General features: G+C 48.0%; 1 protein-coding gene across 2 annotated transcripts in view; it reads left to right on the top strand.

Annotated features, from left to right (window-relative positions):
• Positions 1-268: 268 nt before the first annotated feature.
• The window catches only part of Mrtfb (myocardin related transcription factor B), a 229,965-nt gene continuing 211,506 nt past the window's right edge, over positions 269-18,727 (top strand). For both annotated transcript variants that reach the window (XM_059269963.1, XM_059269962.1), the window contains exon 1: positions 269-401. The gene's annotated coding sequence lies outside the window, so the exon portion shown is untranslated. The remainder of the gene's footprint in view (positions 402-18,727) is intronic.

Genomic DNA, 18,727 nt, shown 5'->3' with positions numbered 1-18,727 from the left:
TGAATCAACCACAAGACAGGCTCATGCTTGCAGCCTGGCATCCGTCCCCACGTTCAGGAATGGGCTAATGTGACTCAGAAGCATCTTCCACTTGCTGCCTTCACAGCTGAGTGATTGACTGAGGGATGGGCACAGAACCCACTCAGAGGCCAAGGCAACCCAAGAGGCCCCGCTTCCTCCCTTTTCCTTGGGAACGAAGACATGGCACTTAGAACCTTCACAGCTATTTGTGACCATAGGGGAAGGTTCTAGAATTGTGTAGGGCCTTGGGGGAGCACAGAGTGGCTTCTGAACATAAGCCAACCACACAGAAGGCAAAGCTAAGAGGTAGAGAACACCGAGTCCTGTAACAGCATCGAGTGCCAGCATGCAGCCTCACCTGGAGCCTGACCTACTACAAGGTATTTTAGTGGGCTCAGCCACTTGAAGTGTTCTTTATTATGTAAGCTGGTTTCAGTTGGGCTTGTACGCTTTGTAACATAGAACTCACAAACTTGCGGTGGGTTGCCAAGAGCCTCCGCTCTGCACTCCCTGTTCCTATGAGGAAGCGAGCCTGTTTTGAAACCCAAATAAAAGGTCCTGCCTCGCCTTCTCTCTTCCAATGTTTCCATGCCTCCCATCACCACAGCACTGGGAAACTCACAGAAAGGCAGAGGAAGCAGAGGGGAGAGGAGGCCCGTCTCCAGGCTGGGTTGCCACACTGGGGGGAACATGAGGCGGCTCCAAGCCTGACATTTCAGGATCGAGATAACAGGGTAAAAATAAACTCTCAAGCGCCTGTAGCAGCACTTGCTTCTCTGCTTCACAATTCTTATCTCTCTCCCATTGGGGACAGAAAGGTTCCTTTCAGGTCACCTTTCAGTCTGCTTCTTCCCAGCCCTGAGTGGGGAGGAAGCAGAGGGGTGGTTTGTATCTGCCCACACATGCCTGCTCACCTCTGGGAGCCAAGCGATCCCTGTCTCTTCCCATAGTCTCTTCTTTTCACGCTGTAAATCAGCTTTCCCTTTTGATTCTGCTGTAGCCCAGGGGATGAAGGAAGCTGGGGTCTCCATTTTGCTGGAGGGCAGACGAAAGAACACTTCTCACGTCATACTGCTGATGAACAGGGTGCCCCGCTCTCACCCGAGCCTGGCTCTCTCAGGGATGCTGACAGTCGTATAGGCTGAGTACTGTACTGTTGCTGAAGGCGACAGTCCTGTGAGGATGTCAGCATCCCTGTGTGACACCTGACGGTCACACCTTCCCAAACATACCTTGTCAGAGGTTTGCGTTTGCCAGTGAGAGCAGTCTACCTTTTCACCACAAAAGCTTGTCTAGACAATGGTGCACATCTCTATGGTCCCACCGCTGGGGAGGCTGAGGCATAAGGACCATGAATTTGAGGCCAGCCTGAACCACATTATGAGTCCTGTCTAAAAAACAAAAACAAAAACAAAAAACAAAAAACAAAAAGAAAGAAAGGAAAGAAAGAAAGACAGATGCAATGTCTGATGGTTGGGGCCAGTTAGTGTTAGTGACCCGGAAGCATCCTGGGGCCACTAGGTTCACAGAGGATCCCTGGGCCTCAGTTTCCTCACCTATAAAACACTGATGAAGATGAGCCTCGGTGACAAGATTGTTGCAGATTAAAGTGCAGCCTACACCTGACGGATGAGGCACTGTCATTTGGAGCTTCTTGTGACTGTGGTGGCTTTTCACGTGTCAGTATCTATGTGTGGGCATCGCTGCTTCCCTGGGCCGGTAGAACAGGCCCCTAGAGCTGTTTCTGGATTCTGTTTTGTTTTGGCTTTTTGACCCAAGCTAGACCTCGTTTGGATGCATAGCTGAGGGTGTCCTTGAACCCCTTGGTCCTCCTTCCTCATTCTCTGAGACCTAGGCCTCTGGTTCTTTCTGTCACCAGGGCCAAGGATTTTCACTGAGCCGTTTCATCAGTTAAGCCTCTTGTGGTTCCGAGTGACTGGAATACCAGCCTAACAGGATTACATGAAATGAGAATCACTGGCTTCACAGTAGCTCTAAAGCAGTGAGTATAGTGCTAGCTTCAGGCACAGCTGGATCCAGGGATGGAAATGATACCATCAGGATTGGGTTTCTCTGTCCCTCTCCCCTTCCCCTCCCCTCTTCCATCCCCTCACTGTTGACTCCCTCCTGTGTTAAGAGAAATGCCATGGCAGACAAATGTCTCAGTCTCTTAGTTCAAAGCAGCTGCAAAGTCCCAACCCCAGCATTACCGGCAGGAAGCTCTGTGCCTCTCCCACTGCCCAGACCCCCTGGATGGACCAGAGTGTTCAGGGAGATGCCCAGATCTGAGTGATCACTAGCCGCTTTGAGGAGTCAGCTATGGCTACCGTTAAGGTGGTTTTCGCAGCCACTGGCCTCCCTGCCTTGTGCCCCAAAGTATACACTGGAGATCAACTTTTGAAATTCCAAACACCATCATCCAAGACTCAGGGGGTGTTTTCTCAGTGATAAGAGTTATCAAGCATTCTGGAAGCCCTGAGTTCCATTCCCAGCTCTGCAAAGTAGCCACCGGTCACCTGAGGACCACCCTCCCACCCCCGCCACCCAGTGTCAACTGCTGGCTGACTGGACCAGCAGGAACCTTTCCTGGGCATACTGAGTGAAAAGCCAGTTTCTAACCATCTGGGCTCTCTCCAGGCTTCCCTGTTCATTCTTTATCTTCTATCTATTAAGAAGCAGGCTCTAATGACAAACCTCTTTCATATATTACAAAATATACATGCAACAGGGCTGGGGAAACGGCTCAGGAGGTAACAAGCTTGCCGCCCAAGCCTGGGGACCTGAGTGGCGTTCCCAGAACATACAGTGTGGCTGTGAAGGCTTGAAGACTCAGTGCTGAGCGAGCGAGAGACAGAGAGAGAGAGAGAGAGAGAGAGAGAGAGAGAGAGAGAGAGAGAGAGAGAGAGAGAGAGAGAGAAGGAGGGGGGCCGCCCTTCTATTAAAGTGTATCTAGGTTTTTCTGTGTTTTGTTTTTTGCTTGCTCTAAGCCTGGAGACTATTGCTGCTGTCACTGAAAGTGAAGTTAGCCGTTTGTAGGGAGTGTCAAAGTCATATCTATCACTGACTTCAGACATACTGAAATTAAAATGATCAGAAACAAATTATAAAGGGAGCAATTTTCCCTTTAGATGGTTCCATTGTTTGCATGTTAGTAGTCAGTGTTGTCCATGCCCCCCCACAGCTCTCTGATGTACTTGAGGGAGCACGTGTGTGTTCCACTTTGGCTATAAGAACACAATGTATGCTGGTCCAGCCTCGGATCCACTTCCCAAACTTCCTCTGTCCTCTCTCCCTCAAGCCTAGAGATGGAGAAGTGGGCGAGCAAACCAGGAAAGATGGCTTTTAAAATAATTATGGTAATTATGTATGCCTCTCCAGTGGGAGCCTCTGGGAATCACTCCTCAAAGACTGGAAAGAATTTCCTCCTTTGATCTTGATTCTGAGCCAGAGAAAATCAAATTAAGAAAGAAAAGCAAGAGAGGAATCTCACTGGGGAGGAAGGGACCAGAGCTGGGGCATTGAGTGGGGTCTGGGAGAAAAGATGATAACGGGAAAGTCCCAAGGAACCTCCCAGGCTTCCTAAGTGTCGATTCCTCAGGGAAACTGCTTTTGACATGAGAGGAAAGATGGCTAAGCCGAGTGCTATCTTCACATCTAGCCTGCAAGGCTTCAGTCCCTCCCCTAGAGGGGCCTGGAGAATGTTCCCTTCCAAGCTGTTAGACACATTTCCTGTGCCTGAAGAGTGGCTGGCCAGGCCCCTTGACAATGACCAGGACAGCCCCCCTCCAATCACTGAAGTGAGGTCAGAGAGTGTAGGTGTGTGAGGTTTTTTTTTCAAACTCCCGTTGAGGCACTAGGCAAAATGGTCCTGTCACTTCTCTAAATTTTCTCCCGTGGTTGCTAAGCAGCACGCCTCTGCCCCACTTCCACTTCCCTCTGCTCCTGCTGTCTTTGTCTCACTCACCACCCTCCACCCACACAGGCACAGCGCTCTTTCCTGCCTCAGTGTGGAGAGCAGGGAAGCTTCCTGCTCCAAGGGCCATAGCTGCTGCCATGGTGGGTGCTTTCCTGAAGATGCTCCCACAGAGGTGCTTGTCCCAATTCTTCCCTGCTCAGAACATGTGCAGAAGCATTGCTAGAGACCCTTTGAATCTCTCAACAGGCCTGAGATCGGAGGCTGACTCCAGATATTCTCCCATTCATACTCATGCACTCCTCTGATCACCTTCCAGTCCGGTCCATCTATCCATCCACCCACACATCCATGAACCTATCCATTCACATACTCACCCACCCATCCACTTATCTTTTCTTCTTGCCTTGGGAGCTGGAGGGAGAACCTCAAAGCATGCAGGCTGCAGGCAAGTGACGTAATGAGGGAAGGAGGCCAGGGCTAAGATAGACCAGCTGTGCCAGCTGTTGTTAGAAGGACATAGCCAGTGTTGTTCAAAACTCAATACATGGGGGCTGGAAAGAGAAGCTGGTCTGTGAGTGCTTGCTGGGCAAACATGAAGACCTAAGTTGGGGTCTCTAATAGAAATATAAAAATCCGGGTGTGATGGTACACAGCTGTAACCCCAGCCCCAGGATGTGGATAAGGAGGGTAGGGGTGGGTGGATTCCTGGGGCTTGTTGGCAGAATTTAGCAGAATCACTGAGCTCCAGATTCAATGAATGAGAGTCTCTGCCTTAAAATAAAAACAAAGATGGAGACGTGATTAAGGAAGACACCTGGTGCTGCTGTCTGGCCTCCACGTGCATGGGCACTTGTGTACGCACATAAAAACAAACAAACCAGCCAAGCGGAAACCTATCTGTAGCTAGATCAAGGAGGCTGTATAAAGCCAGCTCACAGTGACCCCATGGCTTTGGCCACAGAGTAGAAGATGGATGGGAGGAAGCTCTGAGCTGCAAACTATCACTCCTGAAAGTTCCTTAAAGAAGGAAAAAGGATTGAGGCATCCCTGAGCCCTAATTTCTACTGGACCCTCATTTGGACAGGTAAGAGAGTAGCCCGTCTGAATAGGGTTACCCCCCACAGCCACATGCACCCATCACTCAGCCCTGCCTGAGGCCAGAAAGGCTACAAGTTAATGAGGGGCAGTCACTGGACAGATGTGGCCACAAGGGATCTCCAAGAACCAGGGGAGTAGCCAAAAGAATGTCCCGGTGAGGTGAGGCTTCTACAGTGCAGAAAGGAATGCCGTAAACAAGAGAACTCTGATCTAGATCCAAGGCTTTGGGGCCTTATAGCCTGGGCTCTCCCCCACTGGCCGACAGCTCCCAGGAGCCCCACAGGACCTGCTGGCTCTCTTTCCTCATCAGCCACAAAGATGCTCAGAGACTCCAGTCCTCCTGGAATGGAGCGAGCCATCCAAGTGCTCAGAGTTCTGTGTGGGTTCTGGCTTGTGAACCAGAGGCCAGAGCTTGGCACTTAGCCACATGCTCTGCTATGCAGAGGGCACCGCGGTCCAGCAGCCTGCCCACCCCATCCCCACACCAAAGCATCTACCCTTCCTGCTTGACTACAGGATGGACCTTGATCCCTCTGCTCCAGTCTCTCAGGCCTGGTTCTCCCCAAGATACGGGGTTACCTCTGGCTGGAATTACAGATGTGTATCTGGATCTTATCGCACAATCCTGGGCTGCACAACACCCAATCTTTAGTTTCTACAAAGGCCTGAAGGAGCCATATGGCTGAGTGAAGGAAGGAACATATAGGCACAGCCCCCATCCTCCTCACATCCCAGGCTTGGGGGCTGGCCCTGCCCCAGGAGCCTACCAGCAGCTAATGAGTAACAGCTGGGAATACAAAAGCAAGCTGTTGGTGAAGACTGGCGCTGCTGGCTTATTTAGGTGTTTTGTTTTGTTTTAAGAGCGGTACACGGTGCTCTCTTTGAAGGCCTTTTAGCCTTTTGCTTTCAAAGGGGTTAAGGGAGCAGGGAAGGTGGTAGAAAATAAGAGGGAAACCGGGCTGCAGAAGTCAGTTCTAGGGCTAGCAAGATGGCTAAGCTGGTAAGGAGCTTGCATTGCACAGCCTGGATCTTGCAGCAAGCAGGTCAGGGAGGCAGATGAGTGGCAAGAGACTCACCACCAGGGAATGGTGGGGGATGACAGCAGGCACCTTGCAAGGGTTTGGCATTTGGTTATCTCCAATCTGGAGAGAATGAGGACTCAGTGTTATCATCCCCATTTAATAGATAGGAAAGTAAAGGTCAGAGAACTCAAGCAGTTTATAAGAGATGGGTGCAAAGTGGGGACCCTAGGCCCCTCCTAGCTCCAGCTCCTGCTGCAGAGTGACCACTGGGGAAAGGATGCCCAGAGATGATTCTGGGCCACTGACTTCTCTTAAACATTACATCTATTTATTTAATGTGTGTGTGTGTGTGTGTGTGTGTGTGTGTGTGTGTGTGTGTGTATTTGCATGCGCGTATGCATTCACATGTTCTCACCTATGTGCTGAGGACAACTTACATGCATGCCCTTCTCTGTCCCTCTTGCTCTGCTTCCTGGCTGACTTGATATTCTGCCTCTCCTTCCATCAAAATCTCTGAAACTAAGCCAGAATAAACCATTTTCCTTTAAAGACGTTTATTTATTTCTTGAAAATTTCATGTATGTTTATAATGTATCTCAATTATGTCCACCCTCACCGCTTCTGTCCAACTCCCTTGGGCCAACTAACAGACCTCCCTCCCAAGTCATGTCCTCTCTTTCATAACCTGGAGTTAAGTTAGTATTGCTCGTAGACACTTGGGTATGGGGTCCTTCACTGGGAAATGGGCAAGCTATCAGTAGCCGTCCCACAAAGAAAAGTGACTCCTCACCTCAGCAGCCGTCAACTACCAACAGCTCCCCAGCTAGGGGGAAGAGCCTTGGAAGCCCCTCCTCCCTCCATGCTGGATTTCTAACTGGATTGATCTTTACATGTCTTATGCAGCTGCTGTGAGTTGGTGTGCAGTACCCTGTCCCATTCAGACTGTTTCACAATTCTCCCTGGGTGTCTGTCACAGTGAGCACCAGAAATGAGAGGATTTCTTTATGACCTCTTGATACCTATGAGGTAGCCACCCACCCTCACCCCTGCTGCCCACCACCCTCACCCCTGCTGCCCACCCTCACCCCTGCTTCCCACCCTCACTCCTGTTGCCCACCCTCACCCCAGCTGCCCACCATCCTCACCCCTGCTGACCACCACCCTCACCCCTGCTGCCCACTCTCACCCCTGCTTCCCACCCTCACCCCTGCTTCCCACCATCCTCACCCCTGCTGCCCACCACCCTCATCCCTGCAGCCCACCCTCACCCCTGCTCTTTTGGATTTGCAGCAAGCTTTGAAATCAGGAGCTATGAGTCCTCCAACTCCATTCTTTTATAAAATTTTTACTTATTATTAATGTGTGTAATGTAAGTGTGTATATGAGTAGTGTGTGGATACAGGTATGCACATGCTATAATGTGGGTGTGAAAATCAAAGGGCGGCTTTATATGTTATATAGATATAGAGATAGATAGGTAGGTAGGTAGATAGATAGATAGATAGATAGATAGATAGATAGATAGATAGATAGATATTTTTTTTTACTTTTGGAAATTGCAGGGTGGGGCATGCATATCACCACACAAATGTGGAAGTCAGAGGATAACTTTTGGGAGTTGGGTCTCTCCTTCCATCACATAAGTTCTAGGGATTGGACTTTGTTGGTATTTTCATTGAAATGACATTGAGTCCATGTCACTGAAGGATGTATCTTGTCCCCTGCCTCTCTCTCATCCTCTTCTTCCTGTCTCTCATCTGTTTGCTTACCAGAGATTTTCAGTAAAACAGAAACCCTGTCTTTTGTCCGGCCAGAGTCAAGTAGCAGAATGTGGGAGTTCTTGGAAAAATCTTTCCCTTACTTAGTGAGAAGGCATGGCTGCAGCTGTCCCCAAAGAAGACTGCACTCAAACCCAGGTCAGAATGGGCATCCTCAGCACTTGTGCACAGGTGTCTCAGGTTAGTCCCTGCCAGCCTGAAGTTAGACTTCTCCAGGGCCAATAGTTGGACTTGGTAGTTAGTAAAGTCATCTACTCAGGGCTGAGAAGATACAGCTGATGAAGGACAAACATCCGGACTGGACCTAAGTCCTCAGGACTGACATAAAGAGCCAGGCATGTGCTTGTAACCCCAGAGCTGGGAAGGTGGAGAAAGGAGGACCCTGGGGCTCTCTGGCTGGCCAGCCTGGCCTACTTGGTGAGTTCTAGGCCAGTGAGAGATTGTCTTAGGGTTTCTATTGCTGTGCAGAGACACCATGAGCACAGCAACTCTTCTAAAGGAAAACATTTAATTGGGGTGGCTTACAGTTTCAGAGGTCTAGTTCATTATCATCATGATGGTGGGACATGGCAGCATGCAGGCAGACACGGTGCTAGAGAAGTAGCTGAGAGTCCTACATCTTGGAGGCAACAGGAAGTGGTCTGAGACACTTTGTGTGGCTTGAGCATATATGAGAGCTCAAAGCCCACCTCCACAATGACACACTTCCTCCAACAAGGCCACACCTGCTTCAACAAAGCCACACCTCCTAAGAGTGCCACTCCCTTTGGGGGCCATTTTCTTTCAAACCACCACAACGACTCTGTCTAAAAACAAACAAACAAAACAAAACCAAGTGGATAGCTCTAGAGAAGTTACACCACAAACTGACTGCTGACCTCCACGCTCATTTGCATACCCGTACATGCACATGTGAACATGCACACAGAAGCAAAATAAACAGGAGTTGGAGAGGTGGCTCACCAGTCAAGAACACTCGCTGCTCTTGCAGAAGACCTGGGTTCAGTTTCTCGCACCCACATGGCTGCTAACAACAATCTGTAACTCCTGTTCTAGGGATCCAATTCTTCTCTTTTGACCTCTGCATGAATTGCATGCATGGTGCACTTAGGTACATACAGGCAAAATGCTCACACATACAAAAGTCAATAAATTAATATTTAAGAGTTATCCACTCATACAACATACGCTTATTGGGATTACAGACTCAGAATGACTTCTGACCTTTGGAATTTCCCTGTCCAATACAGTAGCTATGACCCACATGTACTATAGAAATGTAAACTTACAGGAGTGGTGGTGTACACCTGTAAGCCTAGCACTTGGAAGGTAAAGGTAGAGAACCAAGAGTTCAAGGCCAACCTAGGCTACATGAGATTCTATCTCAAAAAGGGAAACATTGAAATTAAGTAGCATTAGAGTCCTGTTCCTGCTTTTCACTAGACACATTTCAAGTGATCACCAGCCACATGGAGTGTAGAGTTGCCATATTAATCAACACAGTTCCAAGCCATTCCCATCATAACAGGAGATTGTTGGATAGCATTGCTCTAGTCCTGGAGAGACAGAAAGTATAATTAAGAATGATGGGGTTGGAGAGATGGCTCAGTGGTCATGAGTACTGGCTGCTCTTCCTGGGTTCAGTTCCAAGCACCCACATGGCAGCTCACAACTGTCTGTAACTCCTGTTGCAGGTGATCTGATGCTTTCTTCTGACTTCTGTGGATACCAGGCATACACACAGTACAGATACACACATGCAAGCAAAACACTAATGCACATAAAAATAAAATATGAAAGAATACTGTCTGGGAGGCTTGAGCCAGACAGGTGAGGCCTGTGCATAAGGCTCACCCAGAGATAAGGAGGTGAGGAGCTGGCTCTGCCACTCCTAATTCTGTAACTTTTGGGTAAATTACTCTCTTCTCTGGTTTTTCCCACTGCCAACAAGATGGAGTTGTTAGGCAACATACTGCTGAGAGCCCATGCCGTGACCCATAGTTTAAGGTGGATTAACCAGAAAAGGACAGGGGAACCACTTCCTGACACAGAAAGGGGCTGGTATCCCGGTCGGGGGTACAGACTGCTGCTTGATATTACCCAGCTGAGCCATCATGGACAAGTTACTTAACCTCTCTGAACCCCATTTCCACATTCATGAAAGTAAAGGAGAGTGTTTGGAAAACAGATTGAGAAAATCCATCGAAAAATACATTGAAAAACAAAACAAAGGACCTCAAGATGTCACCATGCCAAATAAATGGGAAAGACAATCTCTCACTGGCCTAAAACCATCTACGGGCATCTTCAATGACATGGAACACCCTGAGATCCAAGTGGTCTCTTTACGTCAGCTTGGATTTACAGCTGTTGATCCAGTGCAGCCCTGAAATATCTCTGACTGGGGAAGAATGAATGGGCTGGAGTGCAGGCAGTTGTGAGCAGAAACTAGAGAAGAGAAGGAATCATGAAACTCTGGGAAGAGTACAGTGTGGAGATCCCCTAGCATCTCCACAGACATTGGCCTCCCTCCCACAGGACTGCTCTGTGATGTACCCATTGCACAGATAGGAAACCAAAGCCCTACAACATCTAAACATCCAGTGAGTGGCAGATCTGTAATCTGGCTCATGCCTGGGTGGCTGTGCACGCCCTAGCCCCTTTCTTTCAACAAACATACAAGATTCTGTCCCTTGAGGTTTAATCCTGCAGTCAATGAGGAGGAAAAACTACCTAAGGTTTGGTGACCCAATAGTACCATCCTCAGACTGCTTCTTTACACTGCGTCAGCTCTGCCATGCGTGTGTGTATCTATACGTGTATTTTCTTTATTGTTAACACTGGGCGTGGGACCCTGGGGCATGCTTGTCAAATGCTCTGATGGAAACTATCACCACATCCCCAGCCCTTCTTTTTGTTATTTCTCAGACAAGGTCTTACTATCTAGTAAAGCTGACTTTGAACTCAGGCTGGCCCCCAACTAGTAATCCCCCCGTCTCTGTCTTCCAGTGCTATAACTGCAGGGATGTCCCATCCATACCAATCCATCTGATTGGTGCATGCATGCACAAGCGTTGGACTATGCTCATGGTACCCATGTGGAGGTCAAGGTGGGATTGGTTCTCTCCTTCTACTATGTGTGTCCCTAGGGATCAGGCTTAGGGGCAAACATCTCTAACCAGTGAGCTATCTTGCTGGCATGTGCCCAGCTTTTTACGTAGGCAATGAGATTCAAATTTTTTTGCTTGTAAAGTGAGCTCTTTTAGACGGATGGGCTTAGTCAGCTCTCCTCCAGTCTCTACAGCTTCTCATCAAAGATGACTCAGGAAGCCCCAAAGCAGAGCTAAAATCAGCTCCCATCCTGACACCTCCCACCCTTGCCCCCTGGGAATCACCAGTGTCAAGCAGGCCGGTATGAAGCCTGAGATAGCAGGAAGTGTATTTGAGAAGACTCTATCCATGTCTTGGATCTTCTAAGTGAAGCCAGAGATACTGGCTGGTTTGGTAGAGTATAGAGGCCCTGGCTCTCAGGCGTGGATTAAGGGAGCATGGTGTGGACCAGTGGATTTTTATATGTGGTATGTCTTGTTGGGTTAATTCAGTCTCCATCCAGGAGATTGTAAACTAATCAATTGCAATTAAAAAGCATTGATACTGGGGCCAGGCAGATCATTCAGTCAGCAAAGTGCCTAATCCTCAGCACCCACGTTCTCTCCATCCACTGCTGTGGGTTCCGTGGACTGAATGCCGCTCATCAGGTGGCAGGGCTTCTGGCAGTTGAGCCAGTTTGTTTTTTAAAAGCTCACTCCTTTAAGGTGATACAGTAAACCATTTTATGCCCTGTCCCTAGCACTCATTTTGTGTGTGTGTGTGTGTGTGTTTGTTTGTTTGTTTGTTTGTTTGTTTGTTTGTTGGAGACAGGGTTTCTCTGTGTAGCCCTGGCTGTCCTGGAACTTGCTCTGTAGTCCAGGCTGGCTCTGCCTCCTGAGTGCTGGGATTAAAAGCATGTACCACCATGCCCAGATGCACCTTGATATTTTGAAACAGGCTGGGGCCTTGTAGAAAAAAGGGAAAGCATTGTGAATGCTGGAATCCTCTAACAGATGTAGCTGAACTTAACAGGAGTCCTCATTTACAGTTAACTGGGCAAACACTGCCAAGATCACAGATAGAATCCCTTTTGCTCCAACAGCAATCGGTTGTGGGGCATGTGTTGTAACCCTGTCTTTAAATACAACCACGTGTATGACATCATTTGTTTGCTCTTGGCCACTGGACTGGGAAACTACTAAGACAACATCTGCTTTGCTTTGTGATTGAGTTGGGGGCAAAGGGCAGGTCTCCACAGTCCTTCAGATAGAGACTGCTCTCAAGTTACAGTCACTGACCACTTTCCCACTCCTGGGAATCTGGCCGTGGGAACCGGCCCCTCTCCAGGGCCTTCTGACCTCGCCTCCAGCAGGTGCAGAGTGGCGGTGGTTGTGTTTTGCCTTGTTTGTAATACTACTCATCACCATTGACACGATTTTATTTTCCAGTTACTGGTCTCCACCAGGATGACACCGTGAAAGTGATCACTTCCCTTATCCCTTAGGGAAGCATTTCTCAACCTGTGGGTTGTGACTCCTTTGGGTGACGAATAACCCTTTCACAGGGGTCGCATATCAGGTATCCTGGCGTCTCATATTTACAGTTCATTAACAGTAGCAAAATTACAGTTATGAAATAACAATGAGGTAATTTTGGTTGGGGGTCACCACAACATGAGGGTCGCATGCACTAGGAAGGTTGAGAACCCCTGCTCTAGGGCCAAGAACAAGTAGTAAGCAACTTCATAGATACTTGTTAAGTAAGTCATGGGGTTTCCCAGCTAGGGGAATTAGGGGGGACGGGCATGCAGATCTTTTCATGAGGTCAAGGTTGGTCATGAGAGTTAATGCTTCTGACAGCTCACTCCCTGGCACACTCCTTCCCCAGCCCACACCCCTGTATGTGTGCATGTACACGTGTGTGCACATGTGTACGTGTTCCTGTGTGAAGGGTCTGGAACCAGCAGTCTGGGCTCTTGCAGGGAGAAGCATGGCCTGGATTCCTGCCACGCACAGTCTATCAGTAATAACTAACATGCAGGTTGAATTAAAGAGGCAGATTCCCTTGTTCCCATCATCACGTGGGACTTCCCAGGAGTTTCTGTGCTCACCTGTATCAGTGCTACGATGAACCTCTAGAGACTTGCACACAGAGTCAAGACTGTCAGGATCACATCCATCTTAATAATCCTCCTTTTCACATGCCTGGACTTCTCCTATGCCCTATGACCCTCCGTGCCATCTCTGCAAACCCAGGATCCAGGCCAGTGAACCCATTCCTCTGTGTAAAAGCTGGGGATCTGGAAACTCTGCCTGGCTGTGTGACTTTAAGCAAGTTACTTAACTTCTCTGACTCATGGGAGTATTAAATTTAGATCAAAGGAAGGAACAAAGGTGGGAGAGCCGTGCCAAGTTGGAAGGTTGTAGCCTGTGAAAGGTCTACCCAGATGGTCTCCAATGAGCAGGAACTCCTGAAGGCCCCTAGAGTGAGGCTCCTCCCAGGACAGAAAATAAGGTGGAGCTTGCTGTTTCTGCAACAGCTCCCCGCTTCTGTTCCCACATTTTCATTTATTTGCTTATTTTGTGGGTGGGGGAGCTTGCACGTGGGAGTTAGGAAACAGCTCATGTGGCAGTCAGAGGACAACTTGTGGGGTTTGGTTCTCTCCCCACATGTGGGTTCCAGGGATTAGATCAGGTCATCAGGCTTGCTGGCAAGCGCCTTTACCCACCGAGCCCTCTTGTTGGCTTTAAAGAATGATTTCCCCCCCGTCTGGTGAGTCCTACTTTGTTTCTTCAAGGGATCATAGATGTCATGTGTTAGTAACCACTAACGGGTGTTTGAACTTGCTTTGACCACAGTACTCCCAACCCAAGTGGTTAAGTCATCAATTGGCTCCAGATGTGGACAGGTGACTCAGAACTGGCCACTTAGGCCATCACTTTCCCTCAGTCAGAAGTGAGGTGCCATTTAGGTTGAGCCAAGAGGCTCTTCACAAGGATTTCTGAGGCACAGCTATGCCCTTCACATGCTCAGAACCAAGTTTGATAAAGAGCTGGAGCTGCTGCACCTGGCACAGCAGGAAGATGATGGAGAATGGCCAGCAGCAAAGACAAGCTGTTCAAACCCGGTGTTGCTGGCTCTATGGGACTAAATTACATGTGTGTTGCCTTGGAAGCTGACGTATGAGATTTGAGTCACTTGCAACTCTAAGAATCCTGACTCCCATGTTATGTTTACTTTTTTTTTTTATCAATTGCTGTTTCTTTTTCTTTTTCTTTCTTTTTTTTTAAATTTTTGCTTATAAACTATAGCTGCAGGCTCCATTTGAACCCACTGATCCATTAATTTATTTGACTTCAGTATTGGTGGTGTGAGAGAGACAGAGAGAGAGAATTTGTGTACGTAGTCTATGTGCACATGTGTGTAAGAGTACACATACCAGTGTATGTGCATGTGTGGAGAGCAGAGGAAAATACAGGGTGACCTCCTCTGTCATTCTCTACCTATTCCCTTGAGACAGGGGCTCTCACTGAACCTGGAGACAAGCTAGCAGCCAGCTCCTGTCTCTAACACCCACAGTGCTGAGGTTACAGGCACGTGTACAGCTTTTCACATGGGTTCTGGGGATTTGGACGCAGATCCTCATGTTTGAGTAGCAAGCATTCTTACCCACTGAGACATCTCTTCAGTCCCCATTGACAATCTTATTTGAAAGTACTCTTATTTTTCCTTTGTTGGGTGGTAGTCATTTTTGTCTCATCAATTTTGGAACCACAGAGATGATGGAAGCAACCCCGTTTGCTCAGTACTTGACGGTTTCCGAAAGCTTTTTACGGGTACTGTATCAGACAGAACCATGTGTTACCCACACTAAATAGATGAATAAACCCAGAGTCAGAGAAGCAAAAGGACTCCACACGTAAGGGCACACCGTTAACAGCCCAGGATGACTGAGGAGATGCAGAAAACAGGCCTTGTTACAGTCTCGGCTGTGTGTTGCCACAACCCGACCTTCTGTATGAAGCAGCACTTCAGGCTCTCACAGGAGCCCTCACATAACTCAAAGCCCTATTATTGTACCTCAGCCCTGGCCCCCAAAATTCCCTAGGGTGGGTTAATTCATACCCATGCTGAAGAGATTTCCTTTTCAGACTTTGGAGAACACACCCAAGCTCCCATCCTGCCTTTTAAAAATTGATTTCCTTAATTGTCCTTCCTACATTTGTCTAAACTCTTGGTTGCCGACAGTAATCCATTTGAGCTCCGTTGAGAAGAAAGGGAAATGTTAGGTTGGTTGAGTCTCAAAATCTCCAACAGAACCAGATCACTGGACTGCCGGCCACCCATCCAGGAATAGCCAGCATCCTAGCTGCAAAGGGAGTCCAGTAAAGTAAGTTGATGTTTTCCACTTTTACCGGGAGAGTTAAACAAACAAACAAAAGCCCCCAAAATGAAAAAAACAAAATCAAAGTCTTGCTGTGTAGACTGACTGTCCTGGAACTCACTATGTAAACCAGGCTAGCCTCAAACGCAGCACAATTTTTCTTCCCTCTGCCTTCCAAGTACTGTCAGTATGGGTATGCTCCACCATACCTGGCCTAGGAGACTCTTGGTGTGGAGGACAGGGGTGCATTCACCTATGTGCTGGAGCACGTGTGTGCATGTGCATGCAGAGAGCAGAAGTCACCCACAGGTGTCATTCCTCAGGAGCCTTCTGCCTTATTTTTTGAGACAGGATCTCTCACTGAGATCTGAGGCTCACTAATTAGAGTAGGCTGGCTGGCCAATGAGTCACAAGGTTCTTTCTGTATCCATCTCCCCAGTGCTGGGATTCCAAGCACATACCAAATGCCTAGTCTTTACATGTGTATTGGGGATCAAACTCAAGTCCTCACGCTTTCACAGCATATGCTTTACTCTCCTTATCCCCAAAAGAATCTTAAGTTGGACAGTTCCCCAGATTTGTTGACAGTAAACAGGTGCAATCCAAGTACAAGAAGTTATGTGGTCGTCTTCCTAACTATGCTATGATGCAAACACTCCCACTACTCAGCCTGAGAACCCCACTCACAGTTTGACACCACTTTATCCTCACAGGAGTGATGTCTACAGCGCTGTTATCTAGGTCTCCTTGTCGGGAATCTTCCCCCATATCCAGGGCCATTCCTTCTATATTCCTAAGACTGTGCAGTTCACTCCACCTTAGCTGCCCTTCGTCACTGAGCTTCCACTCTATTATCTTTTCAGTTGAGTCATTTGATTGATTGTTCAAGTCTCACCTTAGGAACTCCATCCTGAAGAATGTCATCAATGCACTCTTTAGAAAAGAAGCCAGCACAGAAGCTATTGCCTATATTGTCCATCAAGTCCACTGGGTACATTCCCAGAGCTCATCAAATGTGTGAAATGTTTGTAGAAACATGGGCTGTTTAAAGTTCATTATCTCTGGGGTGGTCTGAATGAGAAATGTCTCTCATGGTCTAGGCCCCAGCTGGTGGAGCTGTTTGGACAGTCCAGGGGGTGTGGCCTTTCTGGAGGAAGTATGTCACAGAAGGGCGCCATCCCTGCTCTCTACTCCCTGCTATGGTTTGAGAAATGAATCCTCAGCTGCAGGTGCTGCCGTGTTTGCTGCCCATTCCCTGATGTGATGGACTCTCCCGCTCTGGAACCCTAAGCACAAGTAAACTCTTCTGGAAGTGGTGTTGCTCATGAGTTTTGCCACAGCAAGAGAAATGTAACTAACATCTCTTGGCTTTATTTGGCTTTTCTGTGAAGGATCGAGCTATGTTACTCCAAATTATGCTGCAGTTAAGTGTCAGGCTTATGTTGAACTAAAGACAATGGAGGCTCATAGGTGCAGGAAAGTTCCCTACCTTGTTTGACTGCCTAGGAGAAAAGCGTGGGAAGCCCTGTGAGGAAGCTACCCCACCTATGTATGCTAGGGAACAAAAGGCTACAGTTCTCATTGAAGACAAGACCGGTACCAGGATGTGGCTACAACAACAGACCTTAATGAAACAGTCCTTATCCTCAAAAACTTCACTCACTGTGTTAGTTACTTTCTATGGCTGGGAGGAGACACCTTAAATTAGGGCTCCATGACTATCATGGCTGGCAGCAGGCAGCAGGCAGCAAGCAGCAGGCAGCAGGCATGGTGCTTGAGTAGTAGCTAAGAGTTTACATCTGATCCAAAAGCATGAGGCAGAGAGAGGGAGAGAGAGATCTTCATTCAAACCACCACAAATTCATTCTTAAGTTTTCTTGCAAGATTGACACCCAGGTGACTCCTTTATGCTGGCTGGGTAAATGCGGCTCCATCTCTAGTTGTCTGTTATTAGCTTCCTAGTCTTTTTTGTGAAAACTGTTAGTTATTTAGCACCTAACTCAGGTAACTCCATTCTGCTTGTCTCAGTCCAGACAAAACCTCTCACAAACTGATTATGAAACCAAATTCATATTTCCTTACAGAATAAAAGTCCCTGACTCTAATTCTGACCAACCAATTTTCAGTGAGCCTTAGTGCTTACAAATATTAACAAAAGTTCCTCCTGTCTCCATCTTCCCCGTGCTGGAACCACAAGCATGCACCACCACACCTGGCTTCTGCATCTTAATGTCATCTAGTTATCACAGCTTATGTGTTTAAACCCTGTCTCCCCTGCAGGACTTTGAGTGCTGTGAGGGAAGGAAGCTCATCTCTCCTATTATCCATGTTTGCCCTAGTCCAGACTCAGGGTAGCACTTCCTCCATAAATAACTACTAGATAACACAGAGTCGAGCCTAGCTGTCCTGGATGGATGTCAGGGAAGCACTTCCGATTTCTGTCTCAGCAAGCCATGGTCACACCATTCTTGGCTATTGGAAATGTCCCCCGAATATGGCTGGGATATAGGGCATGAGGGAATAACCACCCTAGCATGAAGAAACCCACACCAGGAGCTTGAGAAGGAGTCTTGCTTAGAGAACACAAAGAGGCAGCTACCATTGTCTCCTGGATGGAGACAGAGGCTGACAGATGTGTGAGAGGTGTTGCATGAGGTACAATTCTCTGAAGAGAGCCAAGATAATGCGTGTATATTTGAAGAGGACTTATTAGACCTCCTTACATGATATGTCCAGGTAGTTTAAGCCTACCAATGGCTATCTCACACCCAAGAGGCAAAGAGCCTGCTGGTTACTCTGCTTACAAGGCTGGAAATCACAGCAGGCCCAATCTGGTCCCCCAAAGCCTGAAGGATTCCTGGAGAGCTACTGGCCTTGAGTCTGTGTTAGAATCCTGAAGAGGCTGGTTCTAACATCAGTGAAGGAATGCCACAGCAACAGGATAGATAGACTTGCCATCAAGAGTGAAGGCAAGCAGGCAAAAGGCCACATTTCCATATTCCACATTCTGTTTTTATCTGGGCTGCCACCAGAAGGCACCACCCACATTTGGGGTGGGGCTTCCTGCTCCAAATTATCTGATCGAGAAAGGACCTCACAGGAGTGTAACACGAATTGCTAAATGGTCTTATTAATAATGAAAAAAAAAAAAACCCAAAGCCAGATAGTGGGGTAAACGCTGAAAGATCAGAGAGGCAGAGAGCAAGCCAGCCATGTTCTTACCTCTACAAAATCCTCAGCCTCAAGAGCATGAGTTCCTGTTTCCTCATGTTTTATATACCTTTCTCTGCCCAGACATCACTTCCTGGGATTAAAGGCATGTGTGCTTCCCAAGCAAAGTTGGGATTAAAGGTGTGTGCCACCACACCTGGCTCTTTTCCCAGTGTGGCCTTGAACTCACAGAGATCCAGACGATCTC

The sequence above is a fragment of the Peromyscus eremicus genome, chromosome 8a (assembly GCF_949786415.1).
Source record: "Peromyscus eremicus chromosome 8a, PerEre_H2_v1, whole genome shotgun sequence".
Lineage (NCBI taxonomy): Eukaryota > Metazoa > Chordata > Mammalia > Rodentia > Cricetidae > Peromyscus > Peromyscus eremicus.
The sequence above is the reverse complement of the archived record's forward strand: the minus strand, read 5'-3'. Positions and strand labels throughout refer to the sequence as shown.